We start from the raw sequence: 18,910 nt of genomic DNA, 5'->3' as shown, positions 1-18,910 counted from the left end.
AGTTTGGGAGGAGGCAGTTACATTTTCAAAAATACAATATAAAATTAACAAGGGACACCAACATAGTTGTATCTTTGATCTTAAAAAGTACAGATAATGGTGTTGTGGTAACTTGCCCAAATAAAAAAAAAAGCATAATAATATTATTCTTAATATCACTAGAAAAAGAAAAGCCTTTGAAAATTAGTTTGCAACAACTCCATCAGTATCACCGGCAAAGCAGCTTCATTATTATCCCATTAAAGAAGAAGAGAATTGTGCGCTGCATTTGGAGATTTCATAATTTTCCACGTCACGTATGTTAATTCTCCATTACGAACGCTAGTTTACAAGACCGACCGCTCATTGCTCCCGAGCATGCGTGTTTGTACTTTGGACTTTTGTCTGACGGACTTGTGTACAAACGATCGGAAAATCCGACAACGCACATTTGTCCGCGGAAAATTTGAAAACCTGCCATCCAACATCTGTTGGCAGAAAGTCCGACAACAATTGTCTAATGGAGCGTACACACGGTTGGATTTACCGCCAACAGCCTGTCATCGAACATTTCCCTTTGGAAAGTCCGATCGTGTGTACAGGGCTTTAGAGTCTGTCTACATTGGCATTCAAAAGACTCAGTGCATGTGTCTGAAAGGATATCTGAAGAACAAAATGCAATATATTGCAGCTTACCAGTCATTAGATGCGATGGCTGCAATCGTTTTCAGGCTTTTTCTTCCTTTATTTGCACCTGGTGATCCTGCCAGTAACACACTTCTTGGGCTAGCATGATAACACGCACACAACGCAATTCATCCACGAAGAAGTCACATTGTCACTATCCAGTGGGGCTATAAACACTTCACCCTCTCCTCTTCTTTAAAGCATACATGGGAGAGGTTCTGTTGTCCTCAGGTATAGCTAAGAACTGATAGGTATGTAGCACAGGAAGTTATCAGCTAATATTATTTCTGGCAGGGTCAACAGAAATGTTTGCACTTGTAGAACCGATGTACCAATACACTTTTAACCCTTTTACTTGGTGGTTTTACACACACTGCAGCAGCTGCTAGAAAGGTGTATATATATTAAAAGCTGACAGTTGGCTATCAGATGCAAGTGATCCGGGGATTGCGCAGCCGCTGGATCACCTCCACACATTCCTATTATTGCCCCGCTCCCCTGCCATGTTTCCTTGGCTCCGTGCACCCATCAGCGGACTTGGGACGAACATGGCTGGTGCCGCCGGGTAGAGGGGAGGGAGAGCAGCGAAGGTCCACTCGCTGATCTCCCTTATCTGTTACTGATCCGGCAGTGATGTGTAAAACGTTACTTTCTGGTGTCACTGATCCCAGCCAGTATGGGATGCAACTAATAGAGAGCGATCTGCACTTCATTTGTTTCACTGTAGGACAGGTGAGACATCAGGGGTATTCTAGACCCCTGATGTCTCATTAAAGAGAACCTGTCACCAAAAAATGCATCACATGGAACTTTTTGTCTCCTATGTGATAGAAAAAAGTTTAGTAAAACAATAAAAAAAAAAATCAAAGTTACACCCAAGCACTTAAAATTCCCCCTTCAAAATTTTTGCTTCCACATGAACATAAATGCCTGTGATGGGGCTGCCTCCGCACAAAACCATCAGTTGTGCTACACGTTACATGTTGCTCTGCAAGCCGGAGTGAGAGGAATAATTTTGGCCCATTATTCATGGTTAACTCTTAAATTTTAAGGTTTGACATGTTGGGTATCTATTTATTTTTTCAGAAAATATGTTATGCTTTAGGGTTTCTTTGTAATCGTCAGGCCTAAATTTATTTTTTTAACGTGTGCAAAAAAAGAAAAATCAATCAAAATTTGGACCAAAAAGGACCAATAAAAGAAGTTCCAGAAGGCGAAGGTTCTGGTGGGAAGTATCACTAAAGAGACCAATAATGTTCTAGGTCAGTGGCATAGCTACAGGAGTCACAGGCAACCCTGCTCCAGGGGGGCCCGTGTGGCTGGTAGAAAAGAGCAGAACATGTGAAAATGTCCCAATGCGGGACCGTAATAAAGGGCCTATGACTGGGGTTAAATGGTCCCGGGCTCAGAGGGAGGGGCCTCAGAATCCGGATTTGGGATCAATAGAAAGGGCCCCAAGACCAGTGGGCCCCTACATAATTTTTTTGCACCGGGCCCTGAAGGTTCAAGTTACACCTCTGTTGTTCTAGGTACTATAATTACTTCTGCTTTTAGAGCTTCTGAGGAAGCTGGTTGTATCTGGTGAAACTGGTGAGGGGACTTACTGAATTTTCCCTACCTGATCCTATAGCTGAATGAATAATTTGGGATGGCTGCCTCTTTTTCATTCTAGCATGGAAGATAAACGCTCATGCCATCAAGAGTGAACCAGAGTCGTGAGTGACCATTGAGTGATTTATTTTAAATCAATGATGGACTTTTCCTGAATATCTTTTTCGTTTTGTATCATTTTAAAACCTCTGTATCATTTGAGGTGATCTACAATCTTGGATGTAGTTTCTTGGTGGTCTCCATACACATTGAGACTTTGTGCTCATTTGTCTATACCAGGGGTCTCCTAAGTCCGAACTTTGTAAACAAAGGGCCAGTTTACAGCCCTTTAAACCTTAGGGTGGCTGCAGGACTGTCTTAATGAGTGGGCACACCTGGGCACTACCCAGGGGCCCCAGCTGCATGGGGGGCCCTTGCACTTTCCCCAAAGCAGCTGGTCCTTAAGCCCACGCAGCCCCGAAATTGGGGGGCCCCATGATTGCACTGAGAGTGATGGATACACGGGGGGGGGGGGGGCAGGCTGGCAGGGTAGGAGCTGGAGTGGGAGCTGCTGAGTCGGCAGCACTGAGTGCCCACCTGCGGAAGTAACATTGTGGATGGTGTCATAGTGAGCCCAGCTGCCCAGCACTGTTTGCACCAAAGGGCTTGGAATGCCCATAGGGATGCTCCCTCCTTCGCCCCTCCTTCTGCCTGCTTGATTGGTATAGGTGAGTCCAGTGCTGGAGGTGGGCACATAGCTAAAAGTTTACATGCACTGTATCTCCACTGGAAAAGGGGGTACTACATGGATGGAATAATGGTGCTGGGAGATATCAAGGGTGTATGGGGGAAAACAATGCTGAGGGGGGATCTGGGGTGTATAGGGATAGCAATGCTTGGGGTAGCTTGGGTGGCAATAGTGCTAGAGGTATCGGGTATGTACAGAGACCACAGTGTAGGGGGTATCGGGGATGTAGTGGTGTCACAATACAAGGGGTATCTTATGGTATACGGTAACAGTGCTGGGGGGAATATCTAGGGTGTAGAGGGGTCAGAGTGCTAGGGGGATATCTGGGATGTAGAGGGATTACAGTGCTGAGGGAATATCTAGGGTGTAGAGGGCCCATAGTGCTGGGGAGGTATCAATCTAGCAGATATATTATATGCACAGGACAGCTTTGTTACTTTATGTATGTAGTATTTTCCCACTGTTTCTTTGCTGTACAGAATGATTGTTCATGTAATTAATGTAGAGCTCCACCCAAAAGGGGAAGCTCCGCTTGTCTGCCTCCTACCCACTTGATGTCTGTTTACCTGCGCTGTCTCGATTCTAGGGGCCCCAGAGAATTACTTTGCCCAGGGGTCCATGATACTATTAAGACGGCCCCCATTATTGTTATCAGTGGAAGGAATAGTGTTCCATTGTTTATATTAGTGGGAGGAATAGTGTCCTATCATTGGTGTCAGTGAGAAGGAATTGTCCCCCGTCGTTGGTATCAGGGGAAGGAATAGTGCCCCATCCTTAATGTCAGTGTTAGGAATAACTCTCCATTGTTGGTGTTAGCGGAAGGAATAGTGCCCTATTTTGGTGCCAGTGGGAGGAATAGTGTTTCATCATTTGTATTAGTGGGATGAACAGTAACCGATTGTTGGTGTCAGAGAAAGGAATAGTGGACCATCGTTGGTGTCAGTGGGAGAAATAGTGCCTCATTGCTGTTGTCAATGGGAGGAATTGTGCCAAGGGCCAGAAAAAGGCAACCAAAAGGCCCTACCTTGCCACAGTTTGGAGACCACTGGTCTATACCATGAAAGTAAGCCACTTGAGAACCACAGAATGTGATGCGTGGTGAGTCTTCTGAGATTTTGCTCTTAATCACCAATCAAATAATTTCCATCATCTTAGGATTCAGAGAAGCCTCAACCACAATTTGTTATATATTGATATATTGATATATGATTTGATGCTGGGTGATTCCCAAGAAATACCAATATCCAATGTCTTATGGATTATAAAATGTGGGACAAATCCACCTTGAGCATTTATAGGCTCTCTGCTAAATGTTTCATCAGAGAACTGTGGGACAAGTCATTTTTTATTCTGTTTATACGGTGCTTGTTAATCTGAGACTATGGAGCTATCTCATGGTGGTGGGTATTCATTAACACCAAAGTTTCCATTTCCCTTCATAATGTGCTTTGGAATGACTGTATTTTTGATCATCTAGCAAACATCTCTAGCAAACATCTCTTTGAACGCACCTCTTATGCCAGTATAAAGGAACCCTTGAGCTCTGTTCTATTAAACTTTGAAATAATGTGTGACTACGGAGGGCTTCCATGAAAAACTGGCCCTTTATTGTCTGTGAGCGGCTTGGCTTTATTTTACGAAACATCCTTTACATTTATGTGAAATACTTCTTTTGATACAGAAAGTTTTTGTCAATCTAACTGTTTGATTTAGGAAGGTTTCTGTTTAAACTCCGAAATGTAGGACTTTAGAGATAGGCTTGTAAGGAGAACTAGGATTGGGCAGATGTTGGCACCAAACTGAGCACCGCCCTGCTTCTTCTTGGATAGGACAGCTACCCACCTGTTGATGGAACCCTCTGCCATAACGTGCCATTTTCCTGGCCTTAGGCCCGCTCTCGACATCCCTAGCCTGAGGCCTTAATACTTGAGAATAAAGGAATGTCCAAACATAATATGCACTATCCACACCGTAACTTCACAAGATTATTATCATTATACTAGGGATGGACTGATACCAGTTTTTTAAGACCGAGTATGAGTACCGATACTTTTTCTCAAGTACTCGCCAATACCAATTACCGATACCTATTTTGCCCTTGGATGCATTTATTTTTTACGGTCCACACCAGTGCCATTTGTTATGCGATTTGACAATTCAAAAGCGCACGACAAGCTGTACCCTATTGCCGCCAATGGAACCGTTTAAATCGTTGGACTTTGAAAAAGATTCCTGCAGTACTCATTTGTGATTTCATTGTAACTTGCATTGACTGTGCGGCTTTGAAATTGCGTTACTTCAGCGTGATTTCAAAACCGCAGATCAGTGCGATTAGGACCTCCGATTTCATTGCTGCTTGCATCTTAAACAGAAGTCAATGAAAGTCGCAATGAAATCGCAAAAAAGTATCGGCTTTAGTATAGGAGCATTTGTACGAGTACAAGTATTCATAAAAATACTTAGTATTGGCACTGGTACCGTTATCGGTATCGGTGAAACGGTAATTATTATTATTATACAGGATTTATATAGTGCCAACAGTTTATGCAGCGCTTTAAGATTGTAGCACCCTCTAGTGTGCTAGAAGGAATAGTGCAGGTTTTTTGTTTAGAGTAGGTAAATTTCCAGGCTTGGCTTGTGATCTTGGTTGGGAGTGACTTAGAGTAGTGCTGGGTGACTCACAGGTGGTGTCACCAGGACCTCACACTTCTTTCCAGAAGGTTCTGGAAAGAGAGGTGGAGAGGGGAGGTGGAGTACTCTAAGGAGCGCTGCCCAATCCCCAACTTTGATTGACAGGGGGCAGGCCTCCCTAAATACCCAGGGTCAGCCGAGCTGTGGGAGTTGTTGATCGGGAGGAAGAATGGAGATGGAGTGTTAGGCTGTTGGGGCCTTTGAGGGAGCTCTCCAGTCTGGGGGGGGTTGACCTTGGGCCTGGGCTCAGGAGGCACAGGAGGAGCAAGAGAGGACAGCGGGAGAACACTGCCGGGCAAGTCTCCAGGAGTTCCACAGAGGCAGCCAGGAGGGCTGGTGAGTGAGCACACCATCGAGAGGACTGGGAGTCACACCTGAGAGGACTGAGATGCAGCAGTCTGGGATGGGTGCAGAGCCAATCTGGAGGATGGTGGTGTCACAGGCAGTGGAGCGAGGCAGCTGCAGCCAGGAGGGCTGGCAGTGCCTGAAGAGTTGGTACTGGGAGCAGTAGCCACAGGGACAGCTAGCACTGGAACTTTCTGTTTGCTACACCATAGGGGCCCGCGGTCCCTACCTGTAAAGGGCCTTTTCTTTGGGCTTGGCTGAACCAGTGTAAGGCCTACAGTGATAGCTAGTCTGTAGAGTGCAAGAGAGGAAGTGATGTGCAGGAGGAGAAGAGGAGAATGTATATACTGGACTGTATATAGTAGTCCCTACATTGACTGTTCATTACTCAGGCATCTCGTAAGTTCCCATTCCCCATCCAAGTTTAATCTCCCTTAATAAAACATAAAAAACAAGTGCAAGGACTGCTTTCGTGTCTCTGAGCGATTGAGAAGTGTGTGCCTGGCTGGGCAGGGTGACAGACGAACCACAACACTCAGCAGCTCCTACGGGGGTACCGCTACACAATATAAAGGGAGACAGTACAGTTACAACTCATTAAAATACAAGAGGGTTAAGAAGGCCCTGCTCTTGAGATCTTAAAATCCAATAAGGTGGGGCAAGTGGTATAAAAGGTAATTACTGTGAGAGATGAGCTGATGCAAAAGTTTAAAGTTCAGTTTTTAGGTGGAGGCAGGATAGGCTTCCCTGAAGAGATTAGTTTTTAGGGAGTAGGACATAGCCAGACAGATTGAGGTAGAGAGTTCCAGAGGATGGGAGAGGCTCTGGAGAAGTCCTAGAGGTAAGCATGGTAGGAGGAGACAAGGGAGCTAGAGAGCAGAAGGTCTTAGGAGAAGAGGAGAGGATGGTTTGGGTAATATTTGGAGACAAGATTGGTGATGTAGCACGGGGCAGAGTTGTGAATGGCTTTGTATGTTTTTGCTTTTTACTATACTATATCGGAAGCCAGTGCAGGGATTGGCAGAGAGGGTTGGCAGACACTGAGCGGTTGGTAAGGTAGATGAGTCTGGCAGCAGCATTCCCGATAGACTGAAGAGGGGATAGCCTACATAGACGTAGGCCTATGAGAAGGGAGCTGCAATAGTGAAACTGAGAAATAACAAGGGAGTGAATGAGTAGCTTGGCGGTTTCATTTGTTAAAAAGGGGCGACTTTAGGTGATTTTACGGAGGTGAAGTCTACAAGCTTTTGACAGTGATTGTATTTGAGGCCAAAAGGATAGGTCAGAATCTAGGATTACACCTAGTACCCTGGTGTAACAAAACGTCCCACACTCCATTTGAGTGCTTTCGTCATATACCGCTTCCTCCAGTCTGAATATAGATATCAGATATTCCAAACCGCTGACAACCAATAACTAGACAGTACTCATTTTGGGTTCTGAACATCAAACTGTTAGTTCGAGCATAGAATACAGGCTTTTAAACATTTAAGTAGGAGGTTCAGGGCCGTTTTTACCGCAGGGAAAACGCGGCAGCTGCCCAGGAACCTGTCATTGTTTTGGGGCCCAAAGCAGAGCTGCCCCTTAAGCCCGCGCACTGCCCGCGAATCGGCACATCATCGGCGCTTAAAATTTACCACACACAGTTTGTCACAAGCAGCCGCAGCATCAGTCGGCATCAGCGCCCACAGTGCAGTGCTGCATCTTTTCGATAAAGGAGCGGGCCTTGAGATCCACTAACGCTCTGGCCCCACCCCTTGCTATGCGTGCACATGTGTCACTGCTTCCTGTACAAGTGTACGTGATCGGAGGAGCGGAGGCCTTGGTAGGAGGAGTTGGACCGCGGAGTGGAGTGCTGTCAGAGTGCTAGATGATCAACTAATGCCGTGTACACACAAGAGGACTTTTCGACAGCAAAGGTCCGCCGGAACTAACCCACGATCAATTCGATCGTGTGTGGGCTTCACTGGACCTTTGCTGTCGAAAAATCAGATGGAGTTTAGAAATAGAACATGTTTCAAATCTTTCCGACAGACTCGAGTCCGGTCGAACAATCCATTAGTCTGTATGCTAGTCCGATGGACAAAAAGGGTCGCTAGGGCAGCTATTGGCTACTGGCTATGAACTTCCTTATTCTAGTCATCACATTTGAATCAGTCGGACTTTGGTGTGTAGGCAAGTCCGTTGCGTCGGAACTCAGTCGAAAGTCCGTCAAAAAGTCCTTCGGAGTTCAGTCCATCGAAAGCCTGCTTGTGTGTACACGGCATAAGTGCAACTAGTGTGGAGAATTGATTGGAGCTGAGCTGGCCAGGAGGACAAGGTAGGTCTTTTTTCTCCTCCCCTGTATCCCCATGTGTAGAGAGTTTAAAAACGCTCCTGCAGTCCAGGCTGAGTGAGGCTGTGGCTGTATTTTTTATTACAGAGCACACAGCATGGGCCACCAAACCAGACAGTGCTGTTACTGTATTTCATTGATTGATGGGCTTATTTTGGGCCTCGCTGGTTCACATGTATGTGTTTTGGCGGTCCACATTTGCGCAGGCACAGCAGCCCATTCATTTGAATGGGCTGCCATGCCTGTGTTTCCTGTAGAAAAAAAGGTGCATTATGCCTGGGCACACCCTAATCATCCCCCATGTGCATCGCTCTGCCTGGCCCTGCCAGGTTCGTAGGTGTTCACGGCAGCAGAGAGAAGGCCAACTCACAAACTCTGGGCACCTCTGCTCTGCAGCTATTTAAAAAGAAAAACTTCTCCAGGTCCCATTGTTTATCTGCCTGGCAAGGCCAAAAAGGGGACTATTTAACCACTTTTGGGTGCAGGCGGAGTGATCTACTGCACTGCGGTTCCCGACAAATAAATTAAGGTCCCGACATCTTCTATAACAATCCGCCGGGGCTTTAATCTACTTGCAAGAAAAGACTGTAGCAGATTACGCCACCTGCTCCCTAACGTGTGTAGCGCTGGTAGATTTTTCCGCTTATAGGTTAATCTTGTGGGTTACTTGTTAGTGGAAGTTAGATTTGCCTCTGTTCCAGCTTGGCTGAGTTGCATGTGGTTCCACACTGTGCCGGTGGGTGTCGTTGTCACCATCAGCTGGTGTTGGAAAAGCAATGTGTTGAAGCGTATGAGTGCTCCTCTGTCCCGGAGACAATTCGGTGGAGGTGGTCCTCCGAGTTGCATTCTGGGAGAGGGTATTTATGGGACAGATGCCATGTTTAGGGGTTCATTTTCAGCCACCTGCTGGCCCTCCTGGCCAACAGGTATGCGTTAAGAGTACCACCTCGTGGTCCTCCGTTCCGGAGGCCCACGTCGCTGTGGGTGGGCCCAGAAGCCTGTCTGGGGCCTACCACAGCAGCAGATGAATGGTTCTGAGCTGTCTATCCGGAGTGAAGAAGCTGGACAACCGAGAAGATCCCAGGGGAGGACCCGTCATGGAAGGATCATGCAGAGTGCTGGTCTGGAGAGGGGCCTGGTGACTCGGTTGGAGGACGTATCCTGAAGTAATCTTACTGCATAGTACTGCCGGGTTAGCTTAGAGGTCCAAGTACTGTGTCTGACATTCATCGCAAACCAATACATCCTGTGGCAGAGGATCGTACGGGTTTTATTCCAAACAAGTCTGTGGCAGAGACTTTTGTTTGTGTTGCGTACTGGCTGCTAGGCAAGTGAGAGAGGCCTATCCAGGCGGGCAAAGATTGGGTCCCACAAGGGGGAACACATTCAACCATTCAACCGCAAGTGTTCAATTCCAGAGAATGTTCTAAATAATACTAAGGAAAGGTATTTGAGCTTCACTGCAACTTTCCTTCTGCCTCTTTCCTACTACTTCCTTTATTATTTGTTCATTAAAGCACTGAAAAATCTACTCAAGTGTTGGTGTCTACATCGTCCAGAGGTAAACTCAACGGGACCCTAGACCCGGTGTCGGTGAAACAGAGGGAAGCAAAGTGAAGGTAACAGCCCGCTTTAAACCAGCAGCTCCACCGAGAGTTAGTGCTACACGTGGATAAATAGTCCCTTTCGGCCCCAGACTCCATTGCCCAGCTCAGTTCAGTGTGGGTCAGGGAAGCTGGATCCCAGTGATCAGTGCTGTGTCCGGCTCTCGGTGACTGACATGGAGCAGCGAGCGCAAGTGCAGAGCATGGCTGGCTGTGTCAATCCCTCATGGTGCCAACTCACCCCCCCCCCCCGCCAAGCTGATGTGCTAGCTGCCCAAATCGTAAATACCAGCTGCCCCCTCCATGCTGATTAGTACAGAGGGCTGGGTCCCTCTGACCCTGCCAGGCTATCTGAGGTTCTCTCTGACACTCTCCTCTGATCTCTACTCCTCTCCTGAACCTGTGTGGGAGCCCTCTCCTCTTCCTGCACCTCCCATCTACCCTGCACTCCTCACCCTATACTGATCTACTCTATAGAACTCCCCCCCACCCCATATTGATCACCTTGTACAACACTGTACCCCTTACTGTTCACCCTGCCCCCACCTTATAGAACACTGTACCCCTCCCTGTTCACCCTGCCACCATCTTATAGAACACTGTACCCCTCACTGTTCAATCTGCCCCCACACCGTAGAACACTGTACCCCTCACTGTTCACACTGCCCCCATCTTATAGAACACTGTACCCCTCACTGTTCATCCTGCTCCCACCCCATAGAACACTGCGCCCCTCACTATACACCCTGCCCCCACCTCATAGAACACTGTGCTCCTGTCAGGTGGAGGGAGCTTTGTCAGGTAGACTGTATGGGGCCCATGATTTCTAACAGCAGCCCTGTCGCTCTGTGTGCTGGTGGGGTGATGGGAAAGCGCTCCCTCTCTTCTCTTTCACTATGCGGGTGGGGAGCTGATATATATATATATATATATATATATATATATATATATATATATATATATATATATATATATGTATATATACACATATACACACACTTGTGTGTTTGAGTTTTGGGGTGCACACCCTAATGTAATAGGCTGCGCACACATATGCCCATCAAGCAGTGAAATACAGCACTGTCTGTCCATTCTGCTTTTGCACCATGTGACTTACCTGCAATTCCTGCACCAGCAAACTTGCTGTGTTTTTAGATGTTTAAAACACAGTGCGTTTGTGTGTGCAGGAACTGCAGGTAAGTCACACGGTGCAAAGCCACTGCATTTTTAAAATAATGCATGCACCTTTTTTTCTGCAGGAAACACAGGCATGGCAGCCCATTCAAATGAATGGGCTGCTGTGCCTGTGCAAAATTTGGCCGCCAAAACACATACCTTTGAATGTGCATACCTCCCAACTTTTTGAGATGTGAATGAGGGACACCTATCAGCAAAAGTATGCAGACATAGGACACACCCCTGGCCACGCCCTCTTAAAGGAGAACTGTACAAAAAAAAACAAGGTTGGTTAAACCCACTACTGCTTTTTACCACTACTATTCCTTTATATTGGCTTTTGGAATTTACAGATGCAGCAATTTAGAAATCAGATGAAAGGTTTAGCACTGGGAAATACTTTTTGATAGATAAAAAGTACATTTTATATACATCTATATAGATCAGACCAAAATGAGGGACAAATGAGAAGGAAAGAGGGAGAGAGGGATATTGCTCCAAATCAGGAACAGTTGGGAGCTATAAATGTGTGATGTGACAATGGCTGCAATGTAATCGGGGCACTGTGATGTGTAAAGGGGCACCATGTGATGTGAAGAGGCTGCAATGTAATGGAGTGCTGTGACATGAAAGGGAACTGAGGACACCGTGAGACTGCTGTGAAGGGGGTCTGCGAATGCAATGTAAACACTGCTGAGATGTGTTATAGTGCAAACGTGATATTCACACCTCTGCCAGATGAATATTTTACCAACTGGACCTCCATAAATTTTAATTCAAGATCCCTGGTATATACATTATATTCTTAGCTAAAAAAATAATTCTCTTGCTCTCTGCTTCCTCCAAATCTCCCTTTTGTAGGTGCTGTGATCTGACTTTCTGTTAGAGGGTGTATTAGTTCCTTCTTCATGGTCCTACTGTACTATATGAAGGAATGTAGCCACCCTCTTTTGCTCACTTCTAAGATGGACTATTGGATGTGTATTGTGCATAGAGCAGTGTACATGACTGCAACTGACATAAGGGGAAAAAGGAGAGGTTTGAGAGCCTGATATTCTACTACTGAATTCTACAACATATAAGCATTTATTATAAGGTAATAACAGACTGCATAGAGCATAATTTATTTTTATAATGCAGGTGTCAGTCACAACTATTTTTTGAAGAGCCTGTAAGCCCTCAATATGTCAAAATCTCTGAGTGGTGCACAGAAGCGAAAGAAGAAGCAGGAGTTGGAGGAAAAACTATGCAGAATACCAAGAATTACTGGTTTTCCTATACCTAGAAGTGGATTTTCTGAAGAACCTTCTGGTACATCTTCTCAGGAAGTGATTCCTGCTCAAAGTACATCTGACTTTGTCTCTGAAGCTAATGCAGTAGTGTCTTCTGATCCACTTACTCCACTAGGAACAACACCAGTGCCCATGGAGGTGGTGAAACCAGGCCTATTCCAAAATACTGGTTTGCTGCCTAGCCTCCATACTGTGGAGCCTACTGTTGAAGCATTTGTTATAGTGCCTGAATTTGTGGAACAGTCAGGTTTCATGACTGACATTGTTTTGTGGCCCAACATATCTACGATTGAGATGCGGGAGTACTAGTCAAAAAATGGAAATGTGTCTGAAAAAATCACTGGAACAATTGAGAAATGAAGGGTTTGCAACATCATTTAAAGACGGACGTTGCTGTACTATCAACATGTTTATGCGTAACTGTACCAATGGAGACAAGGTTGAAAGAATGTGGCTTTGCTACTCAAAAAACACCAGCAGAATCTACTGTTTTGACTGCAAATTGATGCATCATGAAATGCATTTTCCAATGATGGCTTCAGCGATTGGAAACATGCCAGTGAACGAATCTCATCACATGAACAGTCTCAAAACCATATTTGTGTTGTGATTGATACAGCCAAATATTCTAAACTAGAGGGTCTGATTGACCATAAAATGCAATAAGAGATTAAAGAGCTGACAAGCTATGGTCAAAACCTAGTAAATTGGTTGCTTAGTGTCAACATTTTTCTTGCCAAAGAGGATTGGCTTTTAAAGGAGATGACCAAGTTATTGGATCCATACACAATGGCAACTATCTTGGAATTTTGGAATTACTGTCGGAGTACGATTCTTTCCTAGCACAGCACATCCAAACCAAGGCAAACAAGGGCAAAGGATGTACAAGTTATCTATCAGCAAATGTCTGTGAAGAACTTATAAAGATTACAGGGGAAAAGATTTTAGAACATGCCATCAGCCAGGTTAAAATGGCAAAGTACTACTCGGTATCTGTAGATTATTCCCATACTGATCAGCTCACAGTGATTTTACGATACTTAGAAGGAAATCCACCTGTGGAGCGTTTTCTAACCTTCTTACCCTCAATGGGGCAAAAAGGAGAAGAAATGACGAATGCGCTCCTAAAATTCCTTAATAATGTTGGACTTTTCATACAAGAATGCTGTGGACAGATTTACGACAATGCAAGCAACATGTCTGTTCACTACAAGGGTATGCAAACAAAAATTGTTAACCTGAATAAATATGCAAAGTATATACCTTGTTTTGGACACTCACTAAACCTTGTTGGAAAGGATGCTGCAAATTCCTATAGTGAGGCTGTCAAGTTTTTTTTTTTTCATACAAGTGCTGTATGCATTCTTTACTGGCTCAACCAGGTGCTACAAGAAGCTTAAAGACAAGCTTGATGAGAAAGACCTCTCTGTGTTCATGCCGAAAAAGCTAAGTGACGCACGTTGGTCATGTTGTGCTGATGCTTGTCAAGCACTAGTCCATGGCTATCACAATATAATGGACATTTTGTTAGAAAATTTCAGCTGACTGTGAAGAGTGGTCAGAGTGCCGTAATATGGTAAAGGACTGTTTGATCAGATGAGCAAATTTGAGAGCGGGATTTTTGCAGAATTCTGGAACACATTGTCTTACAGCTATTCAGCAGCAGCAGCAAAACCTTGCAGTCTGTTCAACTCAACCTAAATTCAGCAATTGGCATTTTGAAATCATTAAAAGATTGTATGAATGAACAATGTACTAAATTTGATGCATTTGAAGAAGCTGGCAAGCGTCTCACAGATACTGAAGAATATACTGTGCAACATCGACGCCGGAGAATGTCTGTCAACAGTCACTTGACTATGGACGCAGTGAAGAAGCACACTTAACACCCAAGGAGACCTTTTAAGTTAAGGTCCTTCTCCTGTGTGTTGACAAACTTTTAGTGTGCCTGGAGCATCGACTAGGAGCTTACAGTGAAATGTGTGATTTATTTGGATTCTTTATAAACTTTCCAGTGATGGACTTTGATTTCACTAAAATTGCAGCAGAAAAGTTGTCCACTTTCTACGAGCATGATCTGGGCACAACCTTTGGTGACAAGCTAATTCAGATTCAGTCATTCATTTGTTTGTTTCTCTAGACACAACCATGAGCCAAAGTCGTCTCACCAAACTGTCTATAATGTCTGCTGAATCAGATATACTTCTCAGTCTTGACTTCACCAACATTACAAAGACATTTGCTGCTCAAAAAGCACGTAGACTGGTGGTATAAATTGCATTAAAGTATTTCTTTACTTTTTATGTAAAAAGTTATCTGCACTTTTCTATTAGTGGTTGACAATTAATAGTCTGCTATACTAGCAGCTGTTGCCTAATAGGAATGTTAACATCCCGGGATTTTCCATAAGGCTGCTATACGGAAAATCCTGTTTACTTTGTGGTTTGTTCTGGTTTTTTGTGGACCGAAAGCTGATGAAAGTGTGGTTTTATCACCCATTTAGCACAGAAGCACATGGCTTCCAGATTTAGTGTAGTATATTATATTACTCTGCTACCTGATTACCTATTCTCTTAATTGGAGTGGAGCATACTTTGACTTTGGATTCTACGGGTTGTAAATTTTAATATTGTTTATTTAATTGCTATGTGTTGTTGTTAATTGTTCTATTATTTATGAATTTTTTTTTGTGTTACTAGACAACATGGCTATTTGTCTTACACGCAAAACATAATGTTTATTTGCACTTTATTACTGAAAGTTATTAAGGTATTAACATATAAGTGTTACTACAATTAGCGAGTATGTACTGTTACAGATCTAGCTAAGGACTTGTTTGTGGACCAGTTCTTTATGTTTACATTATTAAAGTTTTTTTTTAGATAATTCTATGTGTGTGTCTGTTTTTTGAGATGTTGGGGTGAAGAGCAAAATTGCATCGTGGGGGGGGGGCAAAATAAATGTTTGCCCAGGGTCCAAACCATATTAAAGATGGCCCTGAGGAGGTTCCCGCCTTCTGCTCGTATTACTCTAACAATACAATCTGTAACCAGAAACCTAAATTAACATGAGCTAATTAGCTAATCATATCCAGACTAGGTGACTCAGGGGTATGACCTTTCAGGTCCTAGCCTTTTCGTCTCTTATCTTCCTAACACATTATAGCAGACAATCCAAGACAGGAGGCTGGCGTCTGCTATGAGTCCCAACAGCGTGAAGCAGTCACTATTTCCAATATGGCATATAGGTCCTATACAGGGTTCCCAGAGTCTGTTTGTCTTGGGGGGGGGGGGGACATGGACTTGAATCTAAAGTAACATTACTTCAAGAGTCCCTCCCCAGGCATACACCTCACAAAGAGTATTGTTCCCTTAAAACCCAGGGCCCATAATCAGTGGGTAAGAGGCTTGCTCCTAGTTCTCTCCAGAAGCCCCTATCTTGGTTAGGTCTGTCACACCTGGCATGAGGGGAGGGACTGATAGTTGTATTATTGTTCTTCATGGAAAAGTCATAAAGGAGGGCATGAATTGGGTTGGTTAAGGGGTGGCTGAGTTGGGACCACTTTCTCCCATGTCTACTAAGTTCACAGTATTCGGCTTCGATCATCAAGTAGAGCCAAGGTGCCCTCAGTAGAATATCAAGTATATCAGTCTCTCCCATTGTCCCTTCTATGGCTCTACACACCCGCAGATGGCACCTCGTTCCCAGGCTTTACCATTACTCACATCAGAGGACTCTGGCTTGGCCTTCAAGGCCTTATGCACCCTGCTACGGGACCTTCAGTAACAGGTCAGGGGTGACAGGACGACTACAGCCAAGGGTGTCCGCAGAATTTTTATTAGGGGGGGCATTATTTTAGGGTCACCCATGCGCCGCCCCGTTTCGACAATGTCATTATCACATTGTCATGGTCAGAGACAGCGGGCGTAGTACAGTCCCTAGGATGAGTAATGGATAATGGCGGACAGACCCTCTTACCAGACCCAGCAAAACTATAGCAGTGATCCCTCCTGCTGCACCATCACTCACTCTGGGTTACCCGGGGGCGATTCTGGTCAGTAGTGTAGCATGTCTGTACCCTGGCAGTGGATCAATCTTTCTCTCTCTGGTGGCGCTGGGCAGCGTGGCTCTCTCTGGTGGCACTGGGTAGTGTGGCTCTCTGTCTGTTGCTGGGTAACATGGCTCTCTCTTTGGTGGTGCTGAGCAGCGTGGCTCTCTCTGGTGGCGCTGGGCAGCGTGGCTCTCTCTGGTGGCGATGGGCAGCATGGCTCTCTCTGGTGCTGGGTAGTGTGGCTCTCTCTCTGGTGGTGCTGGGTAGTGTGGCTCTCTCTCTGGTGGCATTGGGTAGTGTGGCTCTCTCTCTGGTGGCGCTGGGTAGTGTGTCTGTCTCTCTCTCTCTGTTGGCGCTGGGTAGCATGGCTCTCTCTCTGGTGGCATTGGGTAGTGTGTCTCTCTCTCTCTCTGGTGGCGCTGGGTAGCATGGCTCTCTCTCTGGTGGCATTGGGTAGTGTGGCTCTCTCTGGTGGTGCTGGGTAGTGTGTCTCTCTCTCTCTCTGGTGGCACTGGGTAGCGTGGCTTTCTCTCTGGTCACACTGGGTAGTGTGGCTCCCTCTCTGGTGGTGCTGGGTAGCGTGGCTCCCTCTCTGGTGGCGCTGGGTAGCGTGGCTCTCTCTCTGGTGGTGCTGGGTAGCGTGGCTCTCTCTCTGGTGGCGCTGGGTAGTGTGTCTCTCTCTCTGGTGGTGCTGGGTAGCATGGCTCTCTCTCTGGAGCTGGGTATTGTGGCCCTCTCTCTCTGGCACTGGGTAGCGTGGCTCTCTCTAGTGGCGCTGGGTAGCGTGGCTCTCTCTGGCTTCCACCCAGCACACACCTCTTTCTTTGTCCTGTAGCACTCACTGCCTCAGCTTTTTTCCAGGCTGCAGTCTCTCAATCTCTCTCTTGAGCGAGCTGTAGCCTCCTTTCTGTGGAAAATGGGGCCGTCAATCTTCAGGACTACATGTCCCATGATGCTCTCCTCTCCTAGTGTCCTTTGATTGGTCCTCAGTTATGGTCAATGGGGAAGGAACAGAGGAGGCAGGAAGCTGGGCGGGGAACCTAGTGAGAGCAGCCGTCTCTTCGCCCTGACAGGAGAAAGGGGGGCGAGCGGGGGAAACCTCTGACATCCCGCAGCTCACCTTTCTCCTGACACAGCACCGCCGAGTTCTCTGCTGGACTGAGCAGGGAAAAGAGCCCGCAGTCACACTACACTGATGGGGGGCTTGACAACACCTTGATGGTGTCACCCCGCTGGCTGCCCGCACCCCCATAGCGATGCCAGTGTGCTGAATGTGCCGATCGGATCCCTGATTCTGGGGGGGGGCACTTGACCCCCCTTGCCCCTACCTGCGGACACCCAGCTGTTACTAGTGAGTTCTGTACCACCTCACCTGGGACTTCAGCCTTGCAAATGCATACTTGCCAACAGTCCTGATTTTCCCAGGACAATCCTGATTTTGGAACCCTCGTCCCTATCGGAGCTCATCCCAATTAAATACCCAGGATTTTGCCTTTGTCCCGGGAAAATCGGGAATGTTTTAGGCAAAAACGGCCGGCGGGCTGCTCAAAGATGGCCGCTGCCCTGAGGACTATTTCCCTTGTGTTCAGTGGAGAGGTAGACAATTCTCTTGTACACTAAAGCCGATTGGTTGCACAGCCCGGAGGCCCCTCCCCTCTCCACTGAACAAATGAGAAAGCCGGGAACTGATGGGTACACTGATGTAAGGAGGGCTCTGCTGGCTGCTGGGGACACTGATGTATGAAGGGGCTCCGCTGGCTGCTGGGGACACTGATGTATGGAGGGGCTCCGCTGGCTGCTGGGGACACTGATGTATGGAGGGGCTCCGCTGCTGGGGACACTGTTGTATGGCGGGGCTCCGCTGATGGGGACACTGATGTAAGAAGGGGCTCCGCTGATGGGGCACCTGAAGTAAGGAGGGACTCCACTGGGGGCACCTGATGTAAGGAGGGACCCTGCTGGGGGCACCTGATGTAACGAGGGGCTTTGCTGGGGGCACCTGATGTAAGGAGGGACTCTGCTGGGGGCACCTGATGGCATCTGGTGGCAGGAGAGATGGCAAGTGACACGCTCAGGGGTCCCACTGATTCTGCAATATGGTGAGTTGAATGATTTATATTATATATTACAATGTAATAATAGAAATAATGCACTTCCATCATTCTGACACCATATCAACCATGGTGACGTGATGATTGATGCGCTAACACCAGGTGTTTGGAGTATCCTTATCTGCTGATTGTTAAACTCTGGAAAACGCATATTTCTATTGTGGTGTAGGATCTGGGTTTTCTGCCCCTCCATCCCTATTTCCTTCATTCTCCTCCCTATCTCTTTCTTTCTCTCTCTCTCTCTCCCTCCCTTTTTCTCCCTCCATCCTTCATTCATCTCATACTCTACCCACACCCCCAT

Source organism: Aquarana catesbeiana, linkage group LG07 (genome assembly GCF_042186555.1).
Source record: "Aquarana catesbeiana isolate 2022-GZ linkage group LG07, ASM4218655v1, whole genome shotgun sequence".
In the NCBI taxonomy this organism is placed as follows: domain Eukaryota; kingdom Metazoa; phylum Chordata; class Amphibia; order Anura; family Ranidae; genus Aquarana; species Aquarana catesbeiana.
Note: the sequence above shows the minus strand (reverse complement) of the source record.